This window comes from Sus scrofa, chromosome X (assembly GCF_054392235.1).
Source record: "Sus scrofa isolate SSC_HxYL_T2T_F1_AM1 chromosome X, Sscrofa_HxYL_maternal_Yorkshire_Landrace_v2.0, whole genome shotgun sequence".
Lineage (NCBI taxonomy): Eukaryota > Metazoa > Chordata > Mammalia > Artiodactyla > Suidae > Sus > Sus scrofa.
Window position 1 is genome coordinate 109,370,796 of NC_139401.1, and position 20,309 is coordinate 109,391,104.

At 38.0% G+C, this 20,309-nt stretch overlaps 1 long non-coding RNA gene across 7 annotated transcripts in view; it reads left to right on the forward strand.

Annotated features, from left to right (window-relative positions):
- LOC102165926 (uncharacterized) overlaps positions 1-20,309 on the forward strand; it is a 1,721,850-nt gene that overhangs the window by 344,768 nt on the left and 1,356,773 nt on the right. For 3 of the 7 annotated variants that reach the window (XR_014835565.1, XR_014835569.1, XR_014835570.1), the window contains exon 5: positions 3,620-3,679. The exons of the other annotated variants lie outside the window; for them this stretch is intronic. This is a non-coding gene — a long non-coding RNA (uncharacterized LOC102165926). The remainder of the gene's footprint in view (positions 1-3,619; positions 3,680-20,309) is intronic. 7 annotated transcript variants of the gene reach the window in all.

The following is a 20,309-nucleotide window of genomic DNA, read 5'->3' on the forward strand; positions in this document are numbered from 1 at the left end:
AGCAACTCGGGATCTGAGCCCTGTCTGTGACCTACACCACAGCTCATGGCAATGCTGGATCTTTAACCCAATGAACAAGGCAAGGGATTGAACCTGTGTCCTCATGGATACTAGTCACATTCCTTTCTGTTGAGCCACAATGGGAATCCCAATACTCATTCATCTTTTGATGGACACATGGATTGTTTCTACCTTTTTACCATTGTGAATAATGCTGCTATGAACCTTGGTGTACAAGGATCTGTTTGAATTTGTGTTTTTAATTTCTTTTGTGTATATACCTAGGAGTGGAATTGCTGGGTTATATGAAAATTCTGTTTAACTATTTGAGGAACCACTAAATTATTTTCTGTAGTGTTTGTACCATTTTACATTCTCACCAGCAATATGTGAGGGTTCCAATTTCTCCTTATCTTCAACACTTATATTTTCCTTCTGTAAAATTACAGCCATCTCAGTAAATGTGATTGCTGATGAGATGGGTTTATTTTGCATTTCCCTTATGACTAATGACACTAAGCATCTTTTCATATGCTTGTTGGACATGTGTATATGTTCTTTGAAGAAATGTCTGCTAATATCTTTTCCCTATTAAATTTTTTTTCGTCTTTTTGTTGGATTTCAAGAGTTCTTTATTTTGGATATTAAACTGTTATCAGCTATATGATTCACAAATATATTCCCCCATTCTCTATTTTTTTTCCTCTTGACACTGTCCTTTACACAAAAGTTTTAATTTTAATGAAGGCCATTTTTTCTTTTGTTGCCTATTCTTTTGTGTCATATTGGAGAAACCATTGTAAAATCCAAGCTCATACAGACTTGCTTGTATGTTTTTTTCTAAGAATTCTATGATTTTAGCTCTTAAATTTAGGCCTTTGATTCATTTGTATTAATTTTTGTGTATGATGGAAGGTAAAGGTCCAACCTCATTCTTTTGCATGTGGTTATCTAGTTTTCCTAGCAGTATTCATTGAAAAGACTATTCTTTCCAGAGATCCCATTGGGGCTCAGCAGTAATGAACCTGACTGATATCCATGAGGATGTGGGTTTGATCCCTGGCCTCGCTCAGTGGGTTAAGGATCTGGCATTGCTGTGAGGTGCGGTGTAGGTTACAGACACGACTTGGATCTGGCATTGCTGTGGCTGTGGCATAGACTGGCAGCTGTAGCTCTGATTTGATCCCTAGCCTGGGAACTCTCATATGCAATGGGTGCAGCCCTAAAAAGACAAAAAAAATTCTTGCTTCATTGCATGGTCTCAGCATCTTTGTTGAAAATCAGTTGACCATAGATGAGAGGGTTTAGTTCCAGGCTCTCAGTTCAGTTCCATGGGTTCATATATCTATCTTGACACTAGTATAACACTGCTTTCATTACTCTCACTTTGTAGTAAGTTTTAAAGTCAGTATGAGTTGTCTATGTTCTTCTCTTTCAAGATTGTTTTGGCTATGCTGGGTCCCTTGAAATTCTGAATGAATTTTAGGATGGGTTTTTCCCATTTCTGTTAAAAAAAAAAAAAAAGCCATTGGGATGTTCATAGAGATTACTTTGAAATTGTAGGTAACTTTGAGTAAAATTGTCATCTTAACAATACTAAGTTTTCCAATCCATGAACATAAAATACCTTTCCCAATTATTTATGCCTTCTTTAATTACTTTTTTTTTCTCTTTGGGCCACACCTGTGGCATGTGGAAGTTCCTGGCCAGGAATCAAATCTCATATGCAGCTTTATAATGCTAGATCCTTAACCCACTGTGCTGGGCCAGGGATCAAACTGGTGCCACTGCAGAGACAAGCTGGGTCATTAGCCCATTGTGCCACAGCAGGAACTCTTTCTTTAATTTCTTTAGCAATGTTTTGTAGTTTTCAGTGTACAAATCTTTTACCTCCTTGGTTAAATTTATTCCTTAGCATTTCATTCTTTTTGATGCTATTGTAAATGAAATTGTTTTCTTAATTTCCTTGGATATTTCATTTGTAGTATGTAGAAATGCAAGTGATGTTTACATGCTGATTTTTGTATTCAGCAATGTTGCTGAGTTTATTAGCTGTAACATTGGAATATTTAGGGTTTTCTATACATAAGATCATGCCATCTGGTAATAGTCATAATTTGACTTCTTCCTCTCCAATCAAGATGACTTTTATTTCTCTTTATTTCCTAGTTGCTCTGGTTAGAACTTAAGAGTACTATATTGATTAGAATTGGCAAAAGTGGGCATCCTTGTCTTGTTCCTTATCTTATTGGAAAAGAAAGCTTTTAGTCTTTGACCATTGAGTATGATATAAGATGTGGGTTTTTCTCTTTTTCTTTTTTTTGTCTTTTTGCCTTTTCTAGGGCCGCTCCTGTGGCATACAGAGGGTCCCAGCCTAGGGGTCTAATTGGAGCTGTAGCCACCGGCCTACGCCAGAGCAACAGCAACTTGGGGTCTGAATCATGTCTGTGACCTACACCACAGCTCATGGCAACACTGGATTATTAACCCACTGAGCAAGGCCAGGGATTGAACTGCAACCTCATGGTTCCTAGTCAGATTTGTTAACTACTGAGCCACGACAGGAACTCCAGGTTTTTCATTTACAGCTTTTATGTTGAGGAAGTTCCCTTTTATTCGTAGTTTGCTGAGTGTTTATGTCATGAAAAGGTAGATGATTTTGTCAAATTCTTCATCATTTGAGATGGTAATGTGTTTGTTCCCCTTAATTCTGTTTGGTCTATTGTATTGATTAGTTTCTGTGTATTGAATCACCCTTGTATTCCTGTGATAAATCCCACCTGATCATGGTGTATAATCCTTTTTAATATGCTGCTGGATTCAGTTTTTTATAGTTTATTGAGAATTTTATGTCTATATTTATAAAGGAGACTTCTCTGTAGTTTGTGTAGCATCTTTGTCTGGCTTCAATGTTAGATAAATACTGGCCTTGTTACCAAACCAGATTCTTTTGTCTTAGCAAGCCAAACGCAGAGACCCAGAGGTTTGTAGCGGAGAAAAGGTTTATTCGCAAGCCAAGCAAGGCTATGGGAGAAGATACTGCATATCTGGAGCTCCCATTGTGTTGTAGCAGAAACGAATCCAACTAGTATCCATGAGGATGTGGGTTCGATCCCTGACCTTGCTCAGTGGGTTAAGGATCTGGCATTGCCCTGAGCTGTGGTGTAGGTCGCAGATGTGGCTAGTATCTGCCATTGCTGTGGCTGTGGCGTAGGTCAACAGCTGAAGCTCTGATTCGACCCCTAGCGTGGGACCTTCCATTTGCCATGGGTGTAGCCCTAAAAAGCAAAAACCAAACCAAACCTCAAAAATTCTCAAATCTGCCTCTGGGCAAAGGCTCTGGGTGTTTATGGGATGAAGCTGAGGCATGACAAGCATGGGGAGAAGTGATTGAAGATAAGAAAAAAGTGAGGTGGTCATCATTCTATGCAGGCACGGCCAAGTGCAGCTAAGCTACAAACTTCCTCATGGGATGAAAATGGAGGTGTTCTTAGGGTGGGGTTTTTGGCCTTTTGACATTGAAAGGCCACTGGTCAGACTTGCACATGCCTAGTTGGAGGGCCAGTGGGAACCACCCACCTTAATCTACTTAGGCTCAGGCAAACATCTTATTTTTCAGACTGCATGGCAGTTGGAGGACATGCAAGTCTTTGTATCAGAGCAAGCTTGATCAGTGAAGGTAAGTTACAGTTCATTATTTACTAAGAAAGGTAGAGTTCAATGGATCTAACTGATAACTACCTTCAGCTTCAGCCTCACAGAATGAGTTTGGATGTGTTGCTACCTTTTCAAATGTTAGGAAGAGCTTGAGAAGGATTGATAAAATTGTTCTTTAAATGTTTGATATAATTTACTAATGAATCCAACTTGTCCTGGGCTTTTCTTTTGGGGGAGATTTTTGATTAGTAATTTAATTTCCTTACTTAAAATAGGTCTATTTAGATTTTTAAATTTATTCTGCAGTCAGTTTTGGTAACTTGTATGTCTCTAGAAATTTGTCCGTTCATCTAGTACATCAAATTAATTGACATACAATTTCTCATAGTAATGTCTTATATTTTTTGTAAGGTTGGTAGAAATATATGCCATTACATTTTTGATTTTAGTTATTTGCATCATCTTTCTTTTATTCTTGGTAAATAGCTAAAGAATTGTCAATTTTGTTGACTTCAGAGTATCAACTTTTGATTTGGTTGATTCTGTTATTTATCTGTTATCTGTATCTTGTCTTTCTGCTCTAGATTTAATTGTTTCCTTCCTGCTCTGAGTTTTGGGTTTAATTTGTTCTTTTTCAAATTGTTTAAGTTATAAAATTAGATTATTGGCTTAAGATCTTCCCTCCCCCCTTTTAAAATGTAGGCATTTACAGCTATAAATTTCCATCTGAATATTGTTTTTAATGCCATCCCATAAGTGTTGGTATGATGGACTTTCTTTTTCATTCATTTCAAAATATTTTCTAATTTCCCTTGTGATATTTGACCCATTGGTTAAGAGTATATTGTTTTAATTTCTACATGTTTTTAATTTTCCAGTTTTCTTTTTGAGTTTTAGCTTCGTTCTACCATTACCAGAGAAGATACTTTGTACAACTTAAATATTTTAAAATTTATTGAAAATGTTTTATGGTCTAACATGTCTGTACTAGAAAATATTTCATGTGCATGTGTAAAGAATGTGTATATTGTTCTCGTTGGTGAAGTGTTTTTTATATGTCAGGTCTATTTAAAATTACATTCTCAAATCCTCTCTATTTTTTTTATTTATCTTCTAATTGGTCTATCTATTATTGAAAACAGGACATTGAAGTCTCCAGCTACTATTGTAGAACTTACTTTTGCTCCCTTTGTTTCTGTCAGTGTTTGCTAGGGCTCTGTTTTTAGGTAAAGATATGTTTGTAATTGTTTAAATCTTCTGGATGGATAGACCCTTTTATTGTTACATATCTTTCTTTTCTCTTGTAACAATTTTGACTTAAAAGTCTATTTTATCGAATATTGGTATAGGTACTCTAGTTCTCTTTGGTTAGTATTTGCTATCTTTTCCTATCCTTTCCCTTTTAACTTATTTGTGTCTTTTTATCTAAAGTGAGTCTCATGAATAGAGCATGTAATTTGTGTTTTTATATTAATTGTGCCACTCTCTACTTTATAATTGGAGAGTTTAAAGTATTACTGATATGCAGGAACTTCTGTCATTTCATTATTTTCTGTGTATCTTAATCCATCTATTTTGTTCTTCTGTTGTTCTATTACTGCTATCCTTCGTATTTAATTGATTTTGTTCTAGTGTGCCACTTATATTCCTTTCTCATTTTCCTTCCTATGTATTTTTAAGCTATTTTCTTGGTGTTTTTGTTGTCTTCAGGTAAATAGCAAGAAGTGGAATTGCTGGATCATATGGTAGTTCTATTTTTTGAGGAACTCCATATTCTTTTCCGTAGTGGATGCATAAACTAACATTCCCATCAATAGTGGACAAAGTTTCCCTTTTTTACATATCCTTGCCAACACTTTGTTTTTTGTTTTTTGCTTTTTAGGGCCATATCCATGGCATATGGAGGTTCCTAGGCTAGGGGTTGAATCAGAGCTATAGCCGCTGGCTTACACTACAGCCACAGCAACACCAGATCCGAGCCACATCTGTGACCTACACCACAGCTCATGGCAATGCCAGATCCTTAACCCACTGAGGAAGGCTAGGGATTGAACCCACAACCTCATGGTTCCTAGTCAGATTTGTTTCCGCTGCACCACAATGGGAACTCCTGTTTGTTGTCTTTTTGATAAATGACATTATGACAGGTGTGAGGTGATATCTCATTTTGGTTTTGATTTGTATTTCCCTGATGATTAGTGATGTTTAGCATCTTTTCAGGGGCCTGTTGGCCATCTGACTGTCTTCTTTGAGAAAATATTCAGGTCTTCTGCCAATATTTTAAATTGGATTATTTGCTTTTTTTGATGTTGAGTTGTATGAGTTCTTTATGTATTTGATATTAACCCCTTATTAAACATATCATTAGCAAATCCCATTTGTTTATTTTTATTTTTGTTTTCTTGCCTGGGGAGACATATTCAAATAAATATTGCTAAGCTGATGTCCAAGAATATATTGGCTATGTTTTCTGCTAGAAGTGTTAGGGTTTTACATATCACATTTATATCTTTAATCCATTTTTAGTTTATTTTTGTGTATGATGTGAGAATGTACTCTAGTTTGATTCTTTTGAATGTAATTGCCCAGTTTTCTCAGCACCATTTTATTGAAGCAGTTGTTTTTTCCCCATTGTGTGCTTGCCTCCTTTGTTGTAGATTAATTGACTATATAAGCATGTGCTCATTTCTAGGCTTTGTTTTCTGTTCCATTGCTCTATGTGTTTGTTTTTGTGCCAGTCACATAGTGTTTTGGTTACTGGAACTTTGTAGTATAGTTTGGAATCAGGGAGCATGATAACCTCCAGCTTTGTCTTTCTCTCTCAGGATTGTTTTGGCTATTTGGGGCCTTTTGTGTTTAACTGTTAAACCCCTCTAGTGAATATTTCAATTCAACTCTTGTACTTTTTAGCTTCAGAATTTGCTTCCCTTTTATAATTTCTGTTTTATTGATGTGTTCTATTTTGCAAGACATTGTTCCCTTTGGTTTCTTTAGTTCTTCGTCCACTGTTTCCTTTAAATCAATTGTCTTAAATGTGTTGGAAGAGCTAAAAGTTTTTTTCTAGTGAGTCCAATGTGTGGCCTTCCTCAATGAAGGTTTCTTTTATTTTCTTTTTTTCCTTATAAATGTGCCATACATTCTTTTATCTCTGTATGCCTCATAATTTCTTGGTGAAAACTGCACATTTTAAAAATGATATTAGGGTCACATTAATATCAGATTTCTTCTCATTGGGGTTTGTTATTTTTGTTATAGGTTGTAGTTTTGTTGATTTAGTGGCATTTAAGTATATTTTTTAAAGGCAATATATTTGTCATGTATGATCACTGAAGTCTCTCTTCTCTTAGCTTAGTGTTGAGTGATTTGACAGATACTTCCTTAAACTCCTAGATCAAAAAACAAAGAAAAAAAGCTCTTTCAGTCTTTGTACCTGGGCTCTCTCCATGTGTTGGTCAGGCCTTCCACACGCAGTTTACAACTCTGCCTTTGCTCTCTTTTCCTCCTTATGCAGAGCCTGAATGTCAGTCAGAGGTAAGGGCTTAGGGACTTCTTAGTTTTGAACATGCTTCTCATGTTGGGCAGATGCATGACCTTTTTAAGTTTTCCAGGAATATATGGGACCTTTTATTCCCTAAAGCATCTTAACCAGCCTTTCCTTTGGCTTTTCATTGTGTCTTTTGTTTCCCCGAGTGAATATGATATCCATTGTCTCAGGTGGAAATGTTAGTTCATTTGCCTTTAGAATGTTTTCGACAAATGCTGCCTTTTTTTCTCACTTCAAATGTGCACTCACTTCTCTACCCTGAGAGAGCTCCAGTTTAGGCAAAATAAAGGCAACCTTTTTGTGTTAGTCCTTCAGGGAACGACCAGCCAGCCAGGTCAAAACCAACAATCACAGTTCTTTGAGAACAAGGTCCAGTCTGCTCCCTTTTGTACCAGGAACTGATTCTGGGAATGTGGATTAATATTTTTAAGACTCAAAATAAGCAGCAGGAGTAAGATAAAATGCCACAAAGCTCTATTGTTGGGTTTCAGTCACCTTTTTCTTGTTGAATTATTTGCATTGACTGTATTCTGGAGTTATGATAAAGCTGATTCTAATAGTTTTTAATCAGTTTTTTCTGTTGTGTTTTTGTGGAGGGATTGGCCCTTGTGATTCCTTACTTCACCATTTTTACTGATGTCATCCCCACCATATGTTACTATAATCAATAACTTGTTAATTAGAATGAGGAAAAATAGGTCACAGGCAGTCCCCAAAGTGGATGAATTCTATCTGGGCATGGAATACATTACACAGAGCCACAGAATAATAGTCAAGATAGAGGAAGTATCAAAAATCAAGTGACCTAACTGCTAGTAGAAGGCCCTCTTCACTATACTAGATTATCCTCATGGTTAGCTAGAAAGGTTCTGAGTACAGGTCAATGTGGGAGGAGTCATCGGTATTTTAATTTCAGATTATTGGTAAATAAATTTCTTTCACGATATGTTATTTTCCAGAGAGCTGTCCTTGAGTAGCCAAAATCCATCTGACCCCTTATTCTTATTCTAGTGACAGGTGTTACTGGACTGTGAGGTCACCTTTCATACTTGTAGAACTCAGTCTTTTTGGTTTCATCTGTAGCAAAATTCTCTTTGTCTACCACCTTTTTCCTTGGAGTGTTGAGAATGTCCAGGCATTCCTTTTGGCCTTTGCTGTCCTCTCCTAATGTACTGTTCCAACTAGAGTTCTCTCTTCTAGAGTATCTGTTGGCTCATTTCCTTTTCTGTTGGTAGAAATACATTTTGTTTACTTCCCCTTAGTCCAAGTAATTATATGGTGGACGAAATCAGTACCCAAAGATAATCAATTAAAATATTCTTAGTCTAGGGCCGCTGACTGTCCAAGGTATGGGTACAAAAGTGAATGGAAAGCATTGATACTTTACCATTTTCCCTCATAACTATGTGTCTTGACTTTGAATTTAGAAAAATTTGGTACCTATGGATTACCTTTGTGAATGAGTAAGATGGGGCTTTCTGTGTCAGTTTATTCTTCTCATGAACCTTTGAGAGCTAATATTCAGTGTGCACTTCCTTGTTATTGATTTCTTTGATTTGTTGGGAAATTTGGCTAAGAGCATTTGACTTAGCCTTAATGGAAAAAAGATATATTGGATCTAGTCTCTGATGATTGTGTGTTCGGCTGGGGCGGGGGGGGGGGCAGTGGAGAGAGTGAGTGTGTGTATTTGTGTGATTTCATTTTCTTAGTACTTTAAATGGGGAACAGATTTGAGTGTTTTTCATGGGAAAATAATAGTGAGGAAAAAAAAAAGGAAAAGAAATGAAGGTGGCTTAGGCAGCCATTAATAGGAACTTGGAGTATCTTTGCATGTAGACATTCTGCTGATAGTTGCTAGGAAGGCAAAGGGAGACTCTTAATAGCAGAATGTTCTGTTTTGTTGTTAATGTGGCTGGTGACACTTCTTTCTTGTAATTCATTTGAATGCCTTGTTACTCTGGATGGAGCTTCCTGGCCTCTTGTTACTTGTGTTATCTGTGAAAGACAAATGGATATCAGCAGTAATGCTATTTTCTGTGCTTTCAAAAAATAGGGCTGAAGAGTTTATAGAGCTATCTCACACACTGTGGCACTTTGCCTGAGGCTAGTTCAAGACAAATTTAACAATTGTATTAATAATGATAAAATAATAGTTATTAGTTATCAAGGCATAGCAAGTGACAGTTACATTTTATACATTATTTCTAAATATTGCAACATTGATTTTTTTTTCCACTTGGTACATGAGAAAACCATGGAACAGAGTGGGGAGATAACATGCCCCAGATTACATAGCAAATGGTTCAAGCCCAGGCCTCCTAAATTCAAAGCCCTCTCTCTCTTTCCACTCAGTCTCAGTGCTTTTAAAGGATTCTTGTTTGCTCTTGGTACCATATGTACTTCCTGTTTGGGTCCTTGTCTTCAAATAGCTATCATTTGAACATCTATATGCTAAGCACTGTGCTTACCATATATTATCATTAAGACTCACAGTACTCTTGCAAAGGAAAGATTGGTATCCTCATTTTACAGATGAGATGATTTCCTATTATACCATGCCACATCTCCTTGCTTAAGAGTCATCTAGTCTGTGGGCTAGGTAACTTTGAGCCATGCTCTGGCCCTTCCTTCCTTATCCTCATTAGCTTCCCAGACCTATGTTGCAGGTGATTCTATCATCTTGTTCCTACATGCTTGATGGGTGCTAGTGATTTCCTGGGTTACCTTTCTGACTTGTTAGCACTCCTTTGGGTATCCACAGGCTTACTGACTTTATAAAAACGTGGACTTACCCAAGCTTGGTATTCGTCAGTTGTGGTGGAAATTCACTGCATGTTTATCATTTACCTAGGTCCATACATATCAAATCACCTCCTCAGGACTCATGGACAAGGGGAATTATCTTAATCTTGCTCAGGCTGATGTAACAAAACATCATAGACTGGGTGGCTTAAACAGCAGACATTTATTTCCCACAGTTCTAGAGGCTGAGGAGTCCAAGATCAAGGTGCTGGCATGGTCAGATGATAGTAGGAACCCTCTTGATAACTTGCAGACCGTCACCTTATCCTTGTGTCCTAGCAAGGCAGAAAGAAGAGGAAGCGAGCTCTGTGGTGGCTCTTCTTTTAAGGATACTTATTCTATCATAGAGGCCGACCCTCATTACCTCATCTGAATCTGGTTACCTCCCAAAGACTCTGCTTCCTAATTCTGTTACACTGGGGCTTAGGGCTTCAGCAGAAGAATTTTGGGAGGACAGAAACAGTCAGTCCATAACAGAGAACCAAGACAAGTAGATACCCAGATGCTCATGATACTGGCTGTTCTCTGAGCAATAAAGTATTCTGTCTCTGACCCAAGAGTCTTTTATTTTCTTTCGGTATCTATGAAACCATGTGTTTTCTCTTTTTCAATTACAAGTAGGGTGAAATCCCAGACCCTTCACAGTTGTTGACTAGTACTCTACCCTAGGTTTCCCAGTGTAGCTTAAAGGAACAGGCTTTATGCTCAGCCCCCGAAAGGCTGGCTGCTGTTCCCTCCAGTCCTTTCAGGTGGTTCTTTCCTCACCCTTGGTAGTTTCCTCACGTGCATGTTCCGATCAGTACTCTGCTGACTACTTTAGGGGGACACACTCTGTTGAATTCCAGGGTTCTGTAAGCTATTCTCTCCTCTCTGATCATCTTTCCTGCAAAGTGTAGTCTCCTTTTTCTTTTGCTCTCAGCTCCTTCCTCTCTAACTGAGGAAATCCATTAGGCTTTAGTTCTTTCTCCCTGCACATGTCCTGGCAGTAAACTGGCACAATCATTTGTTTCAGGGATCACAGTTCTTTGTTGTTTGATGGCCTGTGTCCTGAAAAACTTTTTTTTTTTTTAATTATCTCTCTCTCTTTTTTGTAGGGGGGTGGGTGTGTGTTTCAGATGGGAGGATAATCCAGTCCTTGTTTTACTCTGTCTTGGCTGCAAGTGGAAACTGAATCTTTGTTTTTTGAAAGTAGATTTGATATTTTAAAACAGCCCAAAGAGAGTGGTAACTTAAATCAATAAGGTTGGCCATCAAGCTGGTTAATTCCTCACAATCTCATCTTCAGAAAAGATGTAGTAGTAAAACAATCAGCTTTTTTTCCTCCCTGTGGTTTTAGCATTTCTGTGGTTTAGAATTATTTTTTATAAAGAGGAGTTTTAGTGGCCTTCTATACTCTTCCCTCTCCTAATTTATTAGGCACTGCAATCTATGGAGGACTAAAAGTTCTGAGAAAAAAAAACATCTAGAGTTATATTTTTAACCATCATCCACTCTTTACCAACACTACAGTTACTTGGAAGAGATGACTTTTCCCCGTTTGGTGTTTTGTCTTCGCACTCTCAGTGCCATGACTTAGGCTGAGGCCCTCTTTTCCTTTCGCCTGGATTATTGTACCCCACTCCTAACTGGTCGTTCTTTTTTCTATCCTTCACATTAGGGCCAGAGTAACTTTCTGAAAACAAAACAAAAACAAAAATAGATTTGACTGTCATTTTGCTCTTGAGAATGGTTCCCCCTTAAATACTGAATAATGTCCAGCCTCCTTTGTGCCTACAATCTGATCTCTGCTTACATTTCTCACTTTATTTTATATAACACAACCAACCATACACAGAATTCTAATCCACAAATAACATATAGTAAGGTGCTCTTAAAGTCGAAGAGATGACTCTGCCTTTCTTGTACAGGTCCAGCTCTGTCTCATGTTGGCACACTTGTTTATGCTAGCTTCTTTTCCAGGAATAATTCATTTTGCTTGCCTTCAAAGACGTTTCTTAAATAATAACTACTCCATAAGGCCTCTTAAGAGGCCTCTCTGATTGGAATAAATTCCTTTGTCCTTTATTTTCCCATAGCACGTTGGTTGCACGTGTTATTAGAGCACTTAGCAGACTCTGCTTTGGTTTACTTGAGTCTATAACTATCTCCCTCAGTGTTGTGTGAGGCCTTGGAGCGCAGGTACTTAACTGCCTTATTTCTCTTCATATTCATCATAGCATTCATCTCGGCCTTATAACTTGCTGAATAAATATTCATTGGATTGAAGTTGATTAAATCAGGAAACTTTTAGCGCATAAGAATAAATCAATAATACTTCAATTCACTGACATCTGCAGTCTGGTCTGGGCTCAGTACAATTGCAAGTGAATAATTTGTCTTTGGCCTCTATGAGGACTCTGCTTGCTCTTCATGGCCACCTGTACCCAGAACCTTTATTCTGTCCCCTGAATGCCTACCTTTCTCTAGGTAATACACTCTGATAGTCATTTCAGATATGGTTATGTCCCTGATTCATCTGTGGGAGGTTTTTGTTTTTTATTTTTTTGATTTTTATTTTTTTTACACTGTAGCTGGTTTACAGTGTTCTGTCACTTTTCTACTGTACAGCATGGTGACCCAGTTACACATACATGTATACATTTTTTTTTTCTCATGGAGCATGATAATGTGTTTGTTTGTTCTAATAATGCAGTTTCCTGGGTCCTATCCCGGAACTACTGCTTCGGAATCTCTGGGGATGGAGCTCAGGAATTTGCATGTTTAACAGGCACCTGGCTACACTTAAACAGAGTCAGATTTGAGACCCATTGCTCTATACTCATGGGTCTAAATTATTCCATCTACTGACCCTTCTGTCCAAATTTATCTACTCTGAGTCTACTGCTTTGGGGACTCAGCTTTCAGCTAGTTGACATTTTGAAAAGTAGTTTGATGTAATTTCAAACTCACCTTCATGAAGTTACTAATCTCTTACTTCTCTCAAGGGCTTTTACTTTTTAATAGGGCACTCTGAAAGACAATGTGGAAAACATTGCCTCTAAGAAATGGTAGTGTTTAGGCTTTTTCATAGGAATAAAAGAGTTCATCTCTTTAAAAAGTAGTAATTTTGAAATTGCTGTGGGAAGCAAGTAAGGATTATAGAAAATGCAGAGTTTTGTTAAATTATTTTTCTGTTAATTACTCATGCATTAAGATTGGGATAGGGTTCGAAGTAGTTAGGAGAGTAGTATCTCACATCATGCTACAGGGAAAACAGGAAAAAAATGGAAAAAAAATCAAAGCCCCATTGGACCATGATTACTTTTTCTACCAGGACAAGCAGTTTGCAGATGGCTGTGAACAGGTCACAATCAGGAGATCAGAAAAAAATTTTTAGGTGTTTTCTAGAAGGAATAGAAGACAATTCAAAAGTTGCCTAAGAGGATACAAAGAAAGCTGGTAGAGAAGCAGTTTATTTCCAATTACAAGTCAAAGGATACTACATGGTACCACAGAATTCCTATTTCCTATTAAGAATTAACCGTAGTCTATTACTGTATTTTTTGGTTTCTTTCTTTTTAAATAAGAATGAGTCATTAATGGGTATCACTATTTTATATGAAGTTGTGTTTTTGTAGGAAAAAGCATGTTCACGTCTGAAAATACGTACTTGATGCTTGGAGTCTCAGCTAACCATGCTTAAGGCCAAAGTATGCTTATGAGGCTCACAGGACTCTAGTTCAATTCTTACCAAACATAATTGCTCACTCACCCTTGTCCAAAAATGTATGCATCCTGATAGATTGCATTTATTTACAAAATGTTGCATATAAAACTGATTTAATGTATTATAAACATTAATAAAATATATAGAAATAGCTTATATATGTAGAAATTTTAACATTCTTTTTCCACACTCTAGTAGATTGATTGATTGACCATATTCATGGGGTGGTGACTGAAAACCACTTTTTTTTTTTTTTTTTTTTTTTTTTTTTTTAGGGCCGCTCCCATGGCATATAGAGGTTCCCAGGCTAGGGGTCAGATTGGAGCTATAGCTGCTGGCCTATGCCACAGCCATAGCAATGCAGAATCTGAGCCTTGTCTTCGACCTATACCACATCTCATGGCAACACCGGATCCTTAACCCACTGAGCAAGGCCAGGGATCAAACCCGCAACCTCATTGTTCCTAGTTGGATTCCTTTCTGCTGTGCCACAATGGGAACTCCAAACCACTTTTGATACTACTTCTCTTTCCTGTTGGTTTTCAAACTTGGATTGAGCATTAGGATCATCTTGGGATATTCAGAAAGCAGTTAGATTCTTCTGCCCAGGTTTGTTAACTTAGAATCTCCATGGCTGGAACTTGGGAGCCATTATATTGAAAAAACTTGCCCAGGGAATTCTCATGCCCAGTCAAACTTGGGAAGTATTGATCTAATAGCAAAGGTCATATAGTGACCTTTGCTCTCTAGGACCATGATTCTCAACCTTGGCTATACATTGGAACTACCTGGGGAACTTCAAAAATGCTGATGACTGAGTTCCCCCTCCCTCCTAAGACTTAAAATTGATCTGAGGTATGACCTGGGCATTGGGATTTAAAATTTTCCCAGGTGAATCTAATGGCTGCGTAGGTTGAGAACCTTGTGGAGAGGATAAAACAGGCTCTGAGAAGCTATATTTAAGATTTTTTGGTTACTAGTTACACAGATTTAAGACAGCTTAAGCAGGAAGGAATTTACTGGTTCACTTAAGATATGCAGGGGTTGTCTGATTTCAGACATCTCTGCATTTATGGGCTTAAACAATGCCATCAGGGATATTACTCTCATTACATCTCTTGGCTCTTTTCTCCATATGCTTACATTCTTGGGTAAGCTTTTTCCATATTGCTGGAAATACGGCCACAACAGCTCTAGGCTGATATGATCCTTATAGCTTGTAGTCCTAGAGAAAGAAAAAAAACTATTCACTCTCATAGTTGATGTATCAATTCTTAGGGTAAACTCTGATTATTCTAGCTTGCTTCAGCCACTTATCTCTGAACTAATCATGGCAGCCAGATACAGAGGTAGGATGGGTCACATTCCAACTCAAGTGGCCTGGAGGGTGGGGATTGTGAGATGACAGTCTGACTTAAATGAGTTTCCCATAGGAAGAGAGGTTTGGTTATAAGAAGAAAGGGGAAAGGAATATTATGCTGGACAGATGATATCACAGTCCACTACAGAGGTGGACTTCATAAATACAATCCTGATGATGATGCTAATGGCACTAGTTGGAATGTTCGTGGAGTCACAATGCCCTAAGACAAAAGGAATGTCTCTCCAGGGGTAAACACCTATGTAAGGCTTGTCTTGCCTGAAATCAAGTTATAGATTTTTACATAAGCTGGAAAACAATTTCCCTTTCCAATAGAAATGTCAACTGAACCTAACTTTATGAATTGGCTAATTGTTTCCCCTGCTGTGGATATTAACTGCTGAGCTCTTGGAAAGAACTGAATTCTTTCTGGTGAGAGATTGTTTGATGAAAATCTTAAGTCCCATGAGCCAGTCATCCAATTGTTTAACATTCACTTGAAGAGAAATCTCTTTTTAGACTGTTGGTTTAAAGATTGATAGAACATTGCTCTTGATACAGTGCTCAAGGTGGTAAAATTTGAAGAGCTATTAGAATTCTGATGTTGTCAGAATTGGCACTATGTGAGAGACCAGCTCAGGGTCCTTCTCTGACACAGTGTAATATATTCACAGCTGAAGCCCTGGCCCTGAAAATTTGGTTGTCAGTTGGGAAAAGCATTTTTAGAGTCAGCTTTCTCTGTAATTGGTTAACACTCTTCTTTCTCCATGGAATCAAGTAATAGAAAAATAAATGCAGAGTAAATAGAATTTCATGCTTGTGCAATTCATTGGCAACATCATCCTTGGGTCATGCAGGAAGAGATGTTCTGTTGAGAGGAAAATTGTCTGGAAGGGAAACGCTTTATTTCAATCTTCTCTTATTTATTCTATTTGAAGTTCTAGTTTTAAAATGCTGATTCTTTGCAGAGAGATGTACTGGGAAGGGAGGGGGCTTTGCACCTGTCCTAGGGATCAAATGAGCTATTGCAGCATTATCAAATGAGTGATTTATTCATGCAGATTTTGAAAACTAGAAAACTCCTCCAAAGTTAATTATATTAAAAAAAACCTGTTATCTAAGGTGTCTACTCATTTTATCTGTTGCGCAGAATAACAAAGTAGAAGTTTGCCTTAGCAGATAAATTGCTTCAGCTCTATTGGGTCTCTGTGCCATGTGTGTCTATTTCTCACGCATACACATACATGTACCCTCCCCCATCCACTGTCTCACCTCATCACTCTTCCTAACTTGTATTAGTTTTTCATTGCTGCTATAATAAATTACCACAGACTTAGTGGTTCATATAATGTAAATTTATTATCTTATAGTTTGGAGGTCAAAGTCCAGAAGTCCAAAATGGGTCTCATTGGGCTAATAAACCGAGAGTTTCTAAGGGAGACTGTTTCCTTTTTCAACTTCTAGAGGCTGCATTGCTTGGCTTGTGCCTCCATCCTCCATCTTTAAACCAGCAATGATCAGTCAAATCTTAGGCATGTGGGATCACTCTGACCTATTCTTGCGCCCTACTCTTCTGCCCCCACTTTCCTACTGTTAAGGATCTTTTTGATTATATTAGATCCACTCAACTAATCAAGGATAATCACTATTTTAAAGTCAGCTGATTAGCAACCTTAACTCCATCTGCAGCCTTAGTTCCCTTTTGCCATGTAGCCTAACATGTTGTCCTATTCCAGACATTGGAATGTGGACGTCTTTGCCAGGGTGGAGGTGTGTGTTACTCTGCTACCACACATGTCAAATGCTTCAGGTTTCTGTTCTGTTCATTGGTTGCCCATAATCCCTGATACACTCAAGTAAGACTTTTTATTTCCTAAAGATCTTGGAGTATAACGGATAGATAGGAACAGAGGAATAGGCCAAAGCCCTGGGTGGAAAACGCTTTCTCTTTATGAGCTGTGTAACTTTTCACAAATCATCTAACTCCTTGGAGCCTCAGCTTTTTCATCCATCACCATTTCTCTGCTTTGTTTATCAAAGCATACCTGTTCTATATCCTTTCTAAAAGGCTTCAACTGAGAACTCAAGTTAATATGGAAAGCTAATTCAAGCTTAGGCATTAATAAGTAATAATGGTTTCATGCATCACCACTCCCTTCCCTCCAACCCACATATCCTCTCAAGTACTATCTATATTTTATAAGATGAATTCACCTGGAAGGAAATCATTTTATTAGGTGTGCAGTAAAAATAAATGGATTAGGCTGCTGCCTACCTTTTAAAGTTGGCTTTGTCTCTGAACACTTAAGAAGATAAGTATCTTTAGGATGACCAGAGGGTATGGTTTACCCTGGATGTTCCCAGTTTATGCTTGCTCCTTTGTTTTATTCTAAAATGTTCTGATTTAGATGATAAATTATATGTTAACTGTATTTGTTTGGCACTTGTCAATGTCTGGAGTGTATTTATAAAATTTCCATTTTACCTTGGATTTTGATGAAAGCAGGGACATTTTAATTACTATTGTAGCTTCTCCTCTAAGTACCCTAGAATCTGTATAGGATGGCTTCTGGGTAGCTATTTCTAACTGATATATATTCTATATTTCACATTTCAGCCATCATTATTTCTCCAAATAAGTTTATAGACTGTCTGTTACGAACTGAGTGTGTCTCCCCACCCCCATTCGTATGTTGAAGTCCTAACCTTCAATTTGACTGTATTTGGAAATAGGGCCTTTAAGGAGATAATTAACATTAAATGAAGTAATGAGATTGGGGCTCTAATCCAATAGAACTGGTGTTACTGTATGAAGAGGGAGAGACACAAGAGATACACAGGCACAGAGAAAAGGCTATGTTGAGGACACAGAAACAAGACCATCATCTGTAAGCCAAAGAGAGAGGCCTTAGGAGAAACCAAACCTGCCAAAACCTTGATATTGGGAACCACTTCTCTGTTCATAACAGTGAGAAATACATTTCTGTTGTTTAAGCTACCCAGTCTGAGGTTACTTGTTATGCCAGCCCTAGCAGATGGATAGACACTCTGTATAAGAAGCAGGTAAAGATCTTGTTAAAAAGGGAGTTTCCTGAGTGCTATCACAGACTGAATCAGAATTTCTCTGGTGGGCTTCAACGAAGCTTTGTTTTCCTTAGATGATTGTTCTACACATTAAATTTGAGAACTAGTGAAACAGGGACCTCAGAACGCTAAAAAGGGGGCTTTTTTCCATGTATCTTTATCATGTCAGGTCTTGGCTTTTCGTCCAGGGTCTTTCTACCTAGGTTTTAGCAGAAAACAGGGATTGAATATCCCAGTTTATCTTTGGCATATCTGGAGTTGTCTGTCAATGAAAATTCCAGAAAACCCAGAGACCGTGGGGACTATATGTTCAAGATGAATCAAGGAAAAGAGGAATATATCATTTTAGGGGAAAGTTAGTATTGAGACTAACCTAGAATTGATTCTTTGAAAAGACCATTGAGAAGGCCATTAAACCTGAATTTGACATTAGCCCACTTCTCCCCTTCATCCTTCTCTGGAGCTAGTCACCGATACTTGGAAGTAATGCTTTGCCCATTTCCTTAGGGGCACTTAAGAAACCTTGGCTTTCGGGTCTTTGTCTCTTGACCACTTACCTCTAATGCAGATGCACTCAGTCCTCAGAGATTTAATCCAATGTCATTGGAGGCTGGATTAGGGACAGGGCACTTAAGAGACATGGATTCGATAGATAAAACATCCTCTTCTATAAAGCTTGAGATGTTCTTGCCTCAGCAGTGAGGTGCACCCTCCGTGTCAGACCTACTTGTAATTAGCATGAACTCTTACCAATTCTATGGTCTGTGGAAGTCCAAAAACCTTCCCCTGGATCCATAAAAATTCAAGTAGTCTCCAAGTAAACCACTTGCACGAAATATTAGCAGTATAGATTTTACTGAATTTTGTAGAGGATATGGAGAATAATTTACATTACAGCAATGTAAATGTTGGGTCCACCATTCAATTAACAGTTTTGTGTGCCCTTGTAAAAGTCATGTTCACTATCTGAGTTTTAGTTTCTTATCTATAAAACAGGAAACCTGGATCAAATGGTTTCTAAAGCCTTTTTGAGTGTAGACACTATGTTCTGTGGCCTCTCTTTACACCACTTGACAAATAAAACTGGAAGCTGTAGTGTGTTTTGCTTAACTAAGGCAGGACCTCATTAAGATGTGGATCCTGATTTTGTATTGTCCTGTTCCTGAAGTTATAGGTTATATGCAATAGGTTATATGCAATTTATTTGTATATTGGAGATCAATTGGATTTTAGATACTGGGGTTTAGAATTTTTCATTTCTTTTTCTTTCTTGTTTTTTTGTCTTTTTAGAGCCGCACTCATGGCATATAGAGGTTCCCAAGCTGGGGGTCAAATTGGAGCTGCAGCTGCTGGCCTACACCACAGCCACAGGAGCATGGTATCTGAGCCACATCTGTGACCTACACCACAGCTCATGACAATGCTGGATTCTAAACCTATGGAGCAAGGCCAGGGATTGAACCTGCGTCCTCATGGCTACAAGTTGGGTTCATTTCCGCTGAGCTATGATGGGAACTCCTGAATTTTTCAACAAGTAGGGTTAATTTACTTGAAATTCCATTATATTTTCCAAATTTTAAAAATATTTTCAACTTTGCCCTGAAACGGGAAGGCTTGATGGTTGTTGCAATGTTAATGAGTGATATGGCAACCTTGCCCTTGGTTTAAGAAGCAGTATGTGGGATGTTCAGATCAGCAAGTCTCACATCCTTAAACTTAGCTATCAGTCCCGAACTCTGAAGGCTGTTTCTCATGCTGAGCATCATGGCCAGAAATGCTGCCATCTCTTCCAATGGTTATGCTGGTAAGGTAGGAAGGGTCAAAGACAGAGGCCCATCATCATGATAAACACTCAGAGCAGGCTGCGTCACCACAGTGGCCTATATAGAGGTGATTGTGTGATTTTAGGAAGCCTATATGTGTTGAAAAAAAATGTCACTGTATAAGATGCTTTTGAATCATGGGTTTGGTGGCTAGGTATTGGCTAAGTCATTATCCACACGAAGAGGAAGTAAGAGGGTGGCATATTATGGTCCTATTTGGATTTGGTTGAAAACAGAAAGAAAAGGAATTTCTCAGGAGAGAAGCTAGGGATGGTTTCTTTTCTTTCTTTCTTTCTTTTTTTTTTTTTTTTTTTTTGGTACTGAATTTGGTTA